Source organism: Hydra viridissima, unplaced genomic scaffold, assembly GCF_058129835.1.
Source record: "Hydra viridissima isolate aposymbiotic clone 2 unplaced genomic scaffold, HvirCarnegie_v1 scaffold_3, whole genome shotgun sequence".
In the NCBI taxonomy this organism is placed as follows: Eukaryota; Metazoa; Cnidaria; class Hydrozoa; order Anthoathecata; family Hydridae; genus Hydra; species Hydra viridissima.
Genome location: NW_028324302.1, coordinates 13,258,698 through 13,270,000, shown reverse-complemented (window position 1 = coordinate 13,270,000; position 11,303 = coordinate 13,258,698). Strand labels below are relative to the sequence as shown.

The following is an 11,303-nucleotide window of genomic DNA, read 5'->3' as shown; positions in this document are numbered from 1 at the left end:
ATTATCAAACGAGTTTGTCGTGAGCATTCTAGTAAAAATAAATGGTAAACGAACAAGATTAGCATGGATGTGTTTTCGAAAGCATAAAAAAATACCAAGTCGCTACAGAGCTTTGCGCCTTATGATGTTTGAATAAGAGTTTAGTCTTTTCATAGCTGAAATCCGACTAAAATTCAGTGATAGAATTGTTCATAATTGTCCTTTTTTTTTTTTTTTTTTTTTTTCTTTTTTTTTTCTTTTGATTTAAAAACAATTTAGGAATCTTGATTAACCGGGATTGATTTCCTTAAATGCAATTTTTTAGCAATTGATTCTGAGCATTTGTATACACGGAATACTTTTGCTGTTTTTTTCGGCATTTATGATTTTTGAGATCCGTGAAAAGCTCTTTCACTTATGAAAATGGTATTTAAGATGACAGAGTTCAGGGTGTCAATTTATAACTATCAACACTTTTTTCAAAGACCACAAAGCTAAAAGAAACGAACAAATGGAGAAAAAAAAAGTTAGATAAAAGAAAAAAAAAAAAAAAATTCACTTACTTGCAAATGTTGTCTTTTAAATACTGTAGAATTCAATAATTACTCTAGAATTCTAACTTTGTTTAATTTTTTCGTTTCCGCAGTCATTCAGAAAGAAATAAAAACGGATTTAAGTTTCTTGTGCTTATTGCATATTAACCATTCGTTAGGATATTTAATGTTTCTCCCGCTAGGAACAAAAGTCAAATATGAAGTTGTTTGTAAGGAATGTCTCCTAGTCACAGCGTGGTGGCTTGAAACGCTCACCATAAACAACTTTAATATGTTTTAAAACAGAAAAAAACTTGAATCGCTCAATAAATAGAAAGCATAACTTATGAGTTAAAAAAAAAAGAAATTTCTAAAATTTCTTTTTTTTTTTTTTTTTTTTTTTTTCACCGCCTTAACCTCCCCCCCCCCTTACAAATTTATTAACCACCACTTTCACCCATACTCTTATCTTCTTAATCACTAGTTAAACTTCTTAAAATTCAGCTTGAATAAAGGATTGATCACGTGAGCATCTCAGAGTGAAATTTCTATTTTATTGTTATTACAGATACCGAAAAACCGAAATGAAAAGCCGAAATACTGCATGCATCAATTCCGAAAAATTGTTATTATTTTTTAAAATATTAAACCCCTATTGCGTATAGTTTTTTGATCCTCTTTTTATATTTTAAATTCATGATTATTTTTAAACTTTTTTGTGCGTTTTAACATAAAATAAGTGCGGCGGTATTTGTAATATATCTCGTAGGCGTGAAATGAAATTTCATGTTGTCATGGAAAAATGATACATGAAATTTTATGCAATTCTCAAATTTTTGATTATAGATTTTGTACTAATTATTTTTTTTTTTAATTAAAATCTTTTTTTTTTAACTTATTTTATAGAATCAATATTAAAAAATCGGTATGTAAAAAGAACGTGACTAACAGACCATAACTTTTTAAAATATATCCTTTGGTAAAAAAAAATACTCGAACTGCATTTAAGTTACTATATTGTAATTAGTTGTAGTTAAGTTATTATATGCATCCAAAATAACAATTTTTGTGATGGTCAACAAATTATAAGGGCAGAAAAAAGAACTTTTCAAACCAACTATATATTTCTACCTTAGTAGTAGGGTTTGTGATGAATACTTAGTGGTAGGGTATGTGATGTATACTTAGTGGTAGGGTTTGTGATGTATACTTAGTGGTAGGGTATGTGATGTATACTTAGTGGTAGGGTATGTGATGTATACTTAGTGGTAGGGTTGTGATGTATACTTAGTGGTAGGGTTTGTGATGGATACTTAGTGGTAATTCTATCTTTTTTTAGTGAATAATTTTGTTTGATCAATTTTATGTTGAGTTTTGCGTTCAAAAAATACTTATTGATTTAAATAGTATATTTGTATTATGGAAGATTAATTTAATTTACTTAAAACAATAACATCTCCTTTACCAACTGTAAAGGTTACTGGTAAATGTTTAGACTCCAAAGATGTTTATAAGACTGATACACTGCGTCAACACGAGAAAATATTTCATTTTAAACAGCATTAAAATGTCGAGTTTTTGAAAGGCCTAAAAAATTTTCAGAGGAACATCTTTTGCATGATCCATCTAATAGTAAACATAATGATAAATGCAAAATAATTAACCAGTTGAGCAAAAAACTTACAATTCAAGCAATTGATAAGCGTTTTGGTGATCTTTTGTCCTATTTTTTTACAAATTCAAAAACAAATCTTTTTCTTGTGCAGATTAATCTTGTTGCACATTTTCAGCAACAAGATTAATCTGCACAAGAAAAAGATGTTTTTGAATTTGTAAAAAAAGAACGAACTCATATCAAAAAAAAAAAAGAAAAAAATTATATACACGATTTATTTATTTATTTTTTAATCACCTAATTCCAAATGGTTCATTATTCTGGATGGTTTTAGTAAAGGTCTTGTAACGAGCGTAATTTTTTTATTGTTTGTAAGAAAAGCAAAACTTCAGAGAACTTAAAAAAATTATCTTATTGCAATCATGAAAAAGTTGGCGTAAATTACCAAAAAATTAAGAAAAAAAAAGTCAACTAAGGTAATTTAACTTTACAGCAAAAAAAAAAAAAAAAAAAAAAAAAAAAAAAAAAAAATTCATGTGGAAAAAAGTGAAATAAATTCATATGGAGACTTAAATGGTGAGTTTTCTGAATTTCAGCGAATATTTGTTTCAGCTTGAAACGACATTTTGACTGTTTGAAACTATTAGAAAAGTTCTAACTTCTTTTTTAAACTGCATAACCATTATTTGCACATAATGCTTTACATATTATATTGTTTTCACATAAATCGTGTCCTATTTTTACTTTGGATCTATTTGGAATTATCCCATGTGTTCATGACGACTGTCATTTTTTTCTTTTTCTGACATTTCTGTTTATCAATTGAGTTAGAAATGTGATATAAGTAAAATTGTTTTCTTGGTAAGTATTTTACATAAAGAATATAGAAATTTAACCATTGTACCAGTAATTTAAATAGCGCTCACGCTATTTAAATAACTGATACAATGGTTAAATTTCTATATTCTATATTCTTTCTTTATTCAATTTGACGTCAGAATTGCAATATAACAATATAACTATAATTGCAATAAAAAAATTTTTTTTTTGGGCATCCAATTGAAATGCACATGGGAGCGTAATGTTGAACAAATGAATCTAATTGAAAATTACTTCTTTGGTCACGAAAGGAAGTTATAAATTTTTTTTTTGAGAATTTCTGAAAGAGAGAATTGGATTGAATGATTTATTTACATTATGAAAAGAATGGTTGTTTATTTCTACGAAGTCTGCTTCTAGCAATAAGTTATATTTGAACATTCCAAAAACTGAAAAACTTATGAATTAATAAACATTGTGCCATCTATTTATTAATCAATGTTTAATCTCAATTTTATTGGATCAAAATACAAGTATGAGATCTTTAGAGCAAAGCAAAGATTTTAAAGAGAATTATTATTCATCTATAAAGATCTTATTCAGCTACATCCTTAGGCGTGAGGAGGAGTGAGCAAAATAAATTCTACGTTATATAATTAAGTAGTAAACTGATGGATTTCGGAGCATAAAAATGTGATGGGCTCCTGCAAATTAATACAAAAAGCTGAACACTTCCCTCCTCTTTATTCCCAAAAAAACGATATTCTTAAACTTAATTTCAAGTAATGAAAATCTTCCAGAATAATAGAAATATAGTAATTAGTAACTTCGTAGAAATGGAAATTAGCTTTTAAATAAAAATAAAATTCTCTTGAAATCTGGAGTGAAGAGCTAATGCCGGAAACGAGCTAGAAGAATGGTCAATCAATACGCTCTTTAATGATTCAAAGATTTGTCTAAAGAGTTAAGGAATAAAGTTAGAGCACAAAAGTTTTCCTTTAAGACTGAAAACTCCATTTATCTGTAGAACAGATTTTAGATTTTGATTTCAAATTACAACGAATTTTGTTCTTACTGTAGATAAAATAACGTGGGTAATTCCCACGTCACTTCAAATTAAATTGAGATTTATTTATCTATATGCTTTATTCATCCATATGCTTTACTATAATATGCTTTACATATGCTTTATTATAATATGCTTTCAAAACAAGAATTGAGAAAAAAATCATTTTCCATCTAGCTTTAAATGTATATTTTACATCATTGCAGTTACAGTGCCAGTTTATGTTAAGATGTCAAATTTCAGGTACTCGGTTGCTTCACGTTGCATGCTTCACGAACTAAGAAAAACTAGTTCATGATTTAAGCTGAAACTTATATAATTCTCAAACTAGGCAACTTCAATAAACTGGCATAACATATTTAAATTTATTCATCCCCATTATAGCAATAGCTTTTAAACAAAATAAATATATGCTGTGTATATATGAAGTTGAAGTATACATACATCGATTGCGTAGCAAAAATGAGAACAAAACAAATAACACACAATAAAGTTTGATTTTTTTATTACAGTAACAAATGAGTTTGGATCTTCAAGCAAGACAATAATTTGAATCGGTGGGTGAAGTTAGTGAAGGAGTGGCTCGATTTAACTCTACACTTACCAAACTCAAACCCAACTTTAAGACAACTCTTAAACAATTCTGCTCACCTCTACAGTTACCAGACCCAAACCCAATTGAACATTTGTGGAATGAAGGTAAACGCAAATTTTGAAAACACAAAATTTCGAATAAGATATGCTTAGACGACACTGAAGCTGGTTGGCCGGATCTTATGTCAGGCACAACAAAAATTTTACGTTGGAATACTTGAGACAGAAGTAGAGCCAAAAGATAATTAGTTTAAGTTGAAATGTATAAGTCAAGTGCTGTTTGCTGAAAGTGAAAGAAAAATGAAAACATTATTATTATTTTTTTTTTTTACAATAGATTTTATTATATATGTATGTGTACATCGTGCATTTAATTTTTCTGTCTGTTCTTTACTCTCTACTTTTTAAAGATATTATTAAAAAAAGTTGGAGCTTTGAGAAATTATTTACATAAAGTTAATTTTAAAAATGCGTTATTTTTTTATTGCAAGTAAAAGTAGCTTACATAAAAGAGTTATTTACTTTTTGTAAATTACTTTTAAAAGTAAGCCGTGTGAAAGTAATTTACTTTAAAAAGTAATTTAGATTTATACTTATACAAATAGTTTGTATCGAAATATAATTTACTTTTTACGTATAAAAGTAAATTATTTTTGAAAGTGAACTTACGTAAATGTAAGGTTTAAAAAAAGTCATATTTACTTTAAAAAGTAAGTAAATACTGCATCGTAATATGAAATTACTTTTATGCGTAAAAGTAACAAAAATTAATATAGGCAACTTACATAAAAACTATTTGAAAAAAAAACTAGTTACCATTACAAGTAAATGTAAATTTTTATCATTGAAATGCTATACTTTACTTAGTAAGTAAGTAAAAAGTAAGTTATTTTATTTACTTTTATCAAGTAACAAAGTCATTTTATGTTGTTTTAACATACTGATTGGTAAGAAAAACAGCGTATTAAGGAGAATTGCCTGCTTCTGGGTACTTCTGGGTTATAGTGTTAGGAATTATTCTGCATGTATGCGGACCGTTTTTGTGGAGGGGTTTAGTAAATTGGGGGCAAGTATAATAAACATGGTGGGTTGCTTCCTATCCATGCCAATCCTTGACTACATCACTTTTCCGACGGAACGCACTTTTTCGAAAACTTCCTTTATATTGCGCTTTTTGATCAAACATTATTTTTATGGTGATATAACGCATCAGCGTTAATAATCCCTTCTGGCGGCAAAGTAAGATTATGCCGAAACACGAACTCTTTTTGGAGATGCAAAAAGAGTTCGTGTTTCGGCATAATCTTACTTTGCTGTCAGAAGTATGCAAAAAGATGAAAAGGATGCCTTCAGTGGTTTCCACTTCTTAACTGGCGTCGGCCGCCAGAGGGAAGGGGGTTGGGCGCAAATTTTCGCTTTCTGTCACCAGAAAGTCCAACGTTTGGTTTTACATTATTAAGCAATTAGCAAAGATTAATTAGTGCAAAATACATTTTTCCAAAAAGTATATTTTTATGCGGAAAGTGAAAATCTCATAATGAGCAGTGCTGGGCAAAATACTTTTTAAAAGTATTTGAAATAAAAATAAAATATTCTACCTAAAAAGTATTTGAAATGAAAATAAAAATAAAATACAAGGAAAGTATTTCAAATAAAAATACATTATAAAACTATTTTAAATACAAAATACAAAATACTGGAACTGTAGCGACTCGAATCGTACATCACAACTTTATTGACATAATTTAACCTTTAAATCAATATTTATTGGCCTTTAAAAGTAACAGTTTTTCGAGTGTTGCATCACTAAGACAGTTCCTTCGTGGCGTCTGAATTTGTCCAGCGGTGCTAAATAACCGCTCAACAGGTGCGGATGAAGGTAAGGTCGTATTGTACCTCACAAATACGTGTTTTATAACTTCATATTTTGCCAAGATTTTAAAATCCGTATCAGAGTCGCTTAAGTACAATAAACATTCGTTGTTGACTGTTGTTTGTTCTGCAATGTTAATTTCGCTAAACGAGAAAAAATCATCACTCATGCCAATGCCACTAGCTGATTGAGTACCTGGAAGTGGGTCAGGGTCAGAAATAGTATTAGCTCTGTCCAACAACTGTTGTTGCTGAGACTTAGCTGCACGAACGAAGAGATCACGACAGAAATCTTTTTTATCACCCGGAACCCATCTCATTTTGAAGTAGGGATGCAATACTGCTGCAACTATCCTGCTGGCATTATGTTCAGAAAATGATAGATGAACCTCAAGTCTTGTTTTCAAGCTTGTAAGCATAGATTCTGCAAATTTCTTAGCATGCTTCAGTGATTTCTGCTGCAGGTCCTGCAACTTCTGCTGTACAGTGTGCAGCGTCGGAAATACATCGCCAAAGTACACATTGTCACTTTGTAACCTGTCAATGGCAACAGCAATAGGACCCATTATCATTACATACTCTTCTAGACATTCTAACTCCTTCTTTTTGAACTTTGGCAACTTCAAAACGTCGCATATTTCTCCAAGCTTATCTTGCAACTGGAGAATGCATTTCAATGCATCATGCCGGGAGTTCCATCGTGTAGGGACTGGTATCAGTATTGCCCTTGCGATAATTTTTTTCACAGCATCCAATGCCTTGGAACTTCTATGAAGCAAATTCCAAATGCTGGTACACTTGGCCAATGCAGCTCGATAAAGACGTTTGAAATTAGCATCAGAATCACATGCTTTATCTGCATCAGTAGTTGATGTGAGGCTGAGAGAGTGACTATTGCAAGCTTCATGGTGAGGCAGAACAACTTCAGTATCATCATCCGTGTCTTCGCTAACTGGTAAATTTAGGACTGCAGTCATGTCCGCTTTTTCAACATCATTGTCGGAATTTTCTGCTTCATCATCATCACCAGTTCCTGTTTCCTGAATTTGTTCTTCAGCAGTTGCAGAGATCCCTGAACCAGATGCAGTACTGCTAGTATCTACAAAATATTCTCGGAAGGCTTTGCTGAAATTAGAGGCATTATCTGTTACTGTTGCTGTAATTTTTTCCACGTGTAACCCATAATCATTATGAATTTTTGAGATCATTGCAGCCACTGAGTCGTAAGTATGACTTCCAAAAAAACATTGACAGGAAAGAGCAACAGATATGCGTGATACTGAGCATTCAGTACTAATATCAATATAGTTAGCTGTCATTCCTAAGTAGCTCTTTTGGTTCACTGACCAAATGTCAGCTGTTGTACAAACAAATGGTACTTTACTGAAGACTGTTCTTTTATCATCACGCATTTTTTGCAAACGGGCGTTTAATCGCTTGCCTAATGTTTTGCGACAAGGTATACTGACATTGCGATTGAGTCCGTGGATCAAATTTTTAAACGCCGGCTTTTCCACTGTGATCAAGGGGCGCATTTCCTTCACAACGTAGTCAGCAATAAGCTTGTCAACTTCATCCTGTGAAATGGATGTTTGATTTCGAGGCATAATATGTATTTGTTTCAACTTCTTAGAAGCAGGACCAGATTCGACAGAAGGTCCACCTCCAACTCCAGATTCCATCTCAGCTACCGAGCGCTTACGCTGTTTTGCAACTTAAACCTTGTGCTGCTTGTATTCCTCGATTCGCTTTTTGCCATGAGCATTCTGCAACAACAACAACAACAACAGTCAATCAACCGAGATTATTGCATTTATTTGTGTTATGTTGTAGCATTGCTTTATGTGTTTATCGTTTTTACTGTTTAGTGCGCAATATAATATAGTGTTTTTGTAGTTATATACATACCTGAAGATGTTGAGTAAAATTAGAAGTTGCTTTCAGTGAACCACTGTAGGTTTTTTTGCCAACACATAACATACACTGTGCAATAATTTTAACACCCCCTGTAGTTTTACTTTTAGATATAATTTTGAAAAATTTTCCATCAAAGTATGGCAGGGACGGCTTGTTCACTCTCAGCATTTTCATTTTCTACAATTTCAGTCGTTTTCTACAATTTCAGTCCATTTTGAATTTTTGGTAGATTGGTTCCCTCTAATATAGTAATTAAATAACAAATTACCATTACCAAGGGTGGTCCAAGGCAGCTCAATCCAGCCAAAGAACTTTTGGAAACCAAGTTTTAATTAATTTGCTGTTGGTGGAAAAGTATTTTGTATTTTGTGTTTTAAACAAAATAAAAAATAGCCTTGAAAAGTATTTGAAATAAAATTGAAAATACTAATGAATAAAACCATTTCAAATAAAAATAAAAATAATACAAAAGTATTTTAAATAGTATTTTAAATACTTTCATTTAAAATACTTTTTAAAATACTCAACACTGATAATGACAGTAAGCAATTCTGTCGCAAAAAATAAATTCTATTTAGGAAATAGAATATTCAGTTTTTGTGAAAACTTTAGTTATTGGAAAAAATTCAATTAAAGCCGTTTATCAACTCTAACGTCCCTAAACATATTTCATAATTCGTTTAACGCATTATCAAATATGTTTAGGGTGCGACATGGACCTTTCAAAAAGTTTTGCAAAAATTATTAATCAAGTATAATTTATTTGATTAAAAACGATTTCCGTCAGGGGCATGGGAGGCCGATAGACTTTCTAGTAAAGGTTTATGCACCCAAATAATTTTCATTTTGGTCATCTTGGTTGTTGTTATCAACCACGCTGAATAACAACAACCACTTTAACGCTATTAACATGAACCGCGCTGAATGTTAATTCGAAATTTTGAAAATGATTGTAAAATGCAGACCAATTTATTCTAGTTGCATGAAAAGTCTGAAACAAAAACAAAAAACTAGTCAGTGTTTTAAAACAAATTACAACTAAAATTTTGACACTTTTAAAGCAAATTAAAAACGAAGTAAGATTAGATTGCTTTTGTTTAAGAATATAAACAATGTACAATTATATAAACAAAATCAATCGCTAAAGCAAGAAAAAGGCAGCAATTAACCATATCACTGAGTCCCATTTGAAACATATTTTATAAACCCGTAGTATTATGGCCAAATAAATCTTCAAAAAATATCCCTTATTAGGTACAACTTAAAAAAAAAAAAGCTCCTTTTGTTAAAAAAACAGCCCCATAAATCGCTGGGGTGTGGGGGAGCCTAACCACGGCCCTGTTTTCAAATGCTAAAATGTTTAGGAACTACATAAACAATATGTTAAAAAAAACAAAAACTAATAGTTAAAACAGACGCTATAATGTGTTAAAGTAATCGCTCAATTTTTTTGGTTTCTCAAATCGCCGAACCCCGCATTGGCACTTTTAAAAGACATATTTCATAATAAAATGTATAAAATTTCTTCCACATCATCATAATATAAAAATATAAAATGCAAACTACATAAGTGAAATATAAAAAATATGAAAAATATAAAATGCAAACTATATAAGCGAATTACTTCCGTTCTGAGTTACATGAAATATCAAGTTTTAAAGTAAGTTTAACGAAATCTTCTCTTTCAGTAGAATTGAGTAACGTAAGTTTCTTGAGCTCATGTTACATCTTTCTTTTCGATGAATAAAAATAGCAACACTTAATGAGGATTCTGGCCCTACCGAACTAGCAGGCGAAGTACAAACCACTCTTGCTTTAGAGGCGAACATTGGAATATCTTTTTTAATATTTGTACCAAAATTCATCAAACTTCCAATTTTTTTGTTTTAAAGCGTTATTGAAAAAAGATAACTCTTCTTTGATATTTCGCTTTGATTGTGTTTTTTCTATGCTTAGATTGACACCGCACAATGTTGCAAGTTTAGCAAATGCATTTTTGTGGTTCACAGATTGTTCAGGTGAATCTTGAAGTTCGAATCGAACTACTGAATCTGTCTCTTCTAAAAATGAAAATGAGTAATAATATTTGTCAATATGCAAATCTTTTTATAAAAGCACTTTAAAAAATTATTTACATAAGTTTAAATATATTTAAATTTAAAAACAAATAATATTTTATAACTAACCACTTCTCGGCTGGTTTTGGTCATTTTGCAAACAAGTGTTTATAAACGTTGACCTTCGAAGATATTGTCGGAGCATTGTATTCGAAAATGTTTTCAACAGTTTACTTTCTGCTTCCTGATATTCTTCTTCTGTAAGATACTCGTTAGTTCTCGGATCAAAGAAACATGCCAGCAAAGTTTGTAACTTTTGTTTTGGAGATATCTTTTCAATAAAGTATACCTTCATAAACCGGAGAAGACTGCTTCGTAACATGTTTTCTTTCTCGACCAAAGAAGACGATTGCGATAAAAAAACATTTAGCTGAAGATTCATTTTCAAGAAAGTTCATTAACGCATTTTGAACAAATTTGGCCGACGAAAGTGTTGGAAAATTTCTAGTGGAGAGAAGTGTAGTTGCTTCAAAGAATGGCGCAAGATTATAGTGTAAAATTTCTAGGAACTTCCAATCTTCTGATAACAGATTTAATTTCTTGAGTTTACTAACTTGTTTTTCTGTTAACCCATTGATAGTACCAGGATCTATAGTAATTTTATTATAAACATTTTTAGCTTTAATTATCTTACTGATCATTAAAAAAGTTGAGTTCCAACGTACATGAAAATCTGATGATAAGTTATTTATTTTTAGCCCCTCTTTCTTAACCTCATCAAAAACAAATGACTGCAATATTGAAGACCTTTTAACGAGAGCTAAAGTTTTTCTTAACCCAAATAAAATGAT

At 30.7% G+C, this 11,303-nt stretch overlaps 1 protein-coding gene and 2 pseudogenes across 4 annotated transcripts in view; all 3 read right to left on the bottom strand.

Moving 5' to 3' along the window:
• LOC145202058 (uncharacterized) overlaps positions 1-11,303 on the bottom strand; it is a 177,452-nt gene that overhangs the window by 8,281 nt on the left and 157,868 nt on the right. Inside the window, exon 1 of one of the 3 annotated variants that reach the window (XM_090080965.1) lies at positions 543-732. The exons of 1 other annotated variant lie outside the window; for it this stretch is intronic. The gene's annotated coding sequence lies outside the window, so the exon portion shown is untranslated. Of the gene's footprint in view, positions 1-542; positions 733-11,303 lie in introns of those variants that run through there. One more of the 3 variants, XM_090080964.1, reaches the window with a different exon arrangement.
• LOC149891098 (uncharacterized) lies at positions 7,170-8,907 on the bottom strand (annotated as a pseudogene).
• LOC149891097 (uncharacterized) lies at positions 10,051-11,278 on the bottom strand (annotated as a pseudogene). Its single transcript, XR_016450775.1, has 2 exons — positions 10,582-11,278; positions 10,051-10,455 (listed from the first exon to the last, which is right to left on the bottom strand). The product of XR_016450775.1 is annotated as an uncharacterized LOC149891097 (transcript).